The sequence below is a fragment of the Rhipicephalus microplus genome, chromosome 1, assembly GCF_043290135.1.
Source record: "Rhipicephalus microplus isolate Deutch F79 chromosome 1, USDA_Rmic, whole genome shotgun sequence".
Lineage (NCBI taxonomy): Eukaryota > Metazoa > Arthropoda > Arachnida > Ixodida > Ixodidae > Rhipicephalus > Rhipicephalus microplus.
This window is the reverse complement of record NC_134700.1, coordinates 147,297,138-147,298,898: the sequence shown is the minus strand read 5'-3', so window position 1 is coordinate 147,298,898 and position 1,761 is coordinate 147,297,138. Positions and strand designations below refer to the sequence as shown.

Genomic DNA, 1,761 nt, shown 5'->3' with positions numbered 1-1,761 from the left:
TTGTAACATGTATCAAACTGTCATAACTCTCTTTACATTGACGCATACTTTTTTATTTTCCTAGTGATGCAAAGCTATAGAATGCAATATTTATTATCGCCTGTCTGTATTACTTGTATTTGCTCTTCCATGGGTCCTAGGAGGACCTGCTGCATGTCTAAATTAAAAATAAATAGAAATGAATCGATGATTTTTTCTGGGGACACTATGAGGCAAGGTAGAGCAACTCAGCAAGTTCAGAAAAGTTAGGGTCTCATGCACCATAGTGTCAATTTACTGATGAGGCAAGTCGATTCAGCTACGTGTCTTATAAGTTTGATTTGAATAGTTGAGAACAGTTGAGAAAAAAAGTTGCGCTATCTATCTGGTACTTTCAAAGTACATATACTAAAATTGGAACGATACAGAGAAGATTAGCATGGCCCCTGTGCTATCTATCTGTCTCTCTGTCTGTATGTATGCATGTATGTATGTACGTACGTATGTATGTATGTATGTATGTATGTATGTATGTATGTATGTATGTATGTATGTATGTAGGTATGTATGTATGTATGTATGTATGTATGTATGTATGTATGTATGTATGTATAAATGTATGTATGTATGTATGTATGTATGTATGTATGTATGTATGTATGAATGCATGCATGCATGCATGCATGCATGTATGTATGTATGTATGTATGTATGTATGTATGTATGTATGTATGTATGTATGTATGTATGTATGTATGTATGTATGTCTGCGTCTTAACCACAAATGGCGTTATCACAAGCATTATGGTCTATTCGAAAGGCAGTTCCGAGACCTGACGCGTTTCTGTGGCAGAAGGATGGGGTTTGGTTATTGATGTAACTCTGGCATTTATTATTTGCATTTGACAAGTCCACGTGGCCGATGCTAGATTTTTGTTAACGCTTTGCATTAAAATTACCGATATGTGTTCACGGCATTCCAGGGTACGTATAAATTGCTAATCAGTTGTGGAACATACCCGCATACGCTTGGTGCATACCCGCCAGTTGTACACGGATATGTGCGACGCGGGTCTGCATGGCGAGATGGGTTTAATGATGAATGGGACGACATATCCACATTACTCGTTGTCATCGCCAGTAAATATAGTAATATTCGATAAAGTTATAGCCTCGTACCCTCCCCTACTAATTTTCGTTTGCCCCTCGTTAAGGGGGTGATCAGAAGCGCACGCAGATGTAAGCAACTATAGATAAAAAGAGATAAATGTATAGATATGTAGATAGACACGCTAAAAGTGCCTTCTATATGGCAAGAATGCAAATAGTCATGCGTATCATGAAGTGAGTGAGAGAAAATAAATTATTGTGGCACATTAGACAGTATACAGATTGTCCCTTTCTTTTCGAAGAGACAAGCTCCCGTTTTTTATTAGCGTGCACCGAAAGTGTCCACGTAAGCAATGAGGCATAATCGGTCACCCCAACAATTTTGCTCGCCCGAAGCATGTGCTCTTAGTTCGCATTCGTATGAATTCTAGCCCTCACGGTTTTTTTCACACTTTTCAGTCTTGTCTTGGTCTCACTTCTGTATTCACTAGCTCCGACTTTTTTTTCATATTCTACAGTTACGCTGTATAAACCTTCATTCTGTTTCCCATAATCCCAAAGAAAGTGGACTTTTCGCTTTGGTGCTCATATTGTGAAGCTTCCATCCTACACTCCACTCAGCTAGCATGCTGAGACAAGGAACCGCAGTGCATCACACGAAAAATGAATCAC

General features: G+C 38.7%; 1 pseudogene; it reads left to right on the top strand.

Annotated features, from left to right (window-relative positions):
* The first annotated feature begins 367 nt into the window (after nucleotides 1-367).
* LOC119185679 (U6 spliceosomal RNA) lies at nucleotides 368-433 on the top strand (annotated as a pseudogene).
* Nucleotides 434-1,761: the final 1,328 nt, after the last annotated feature.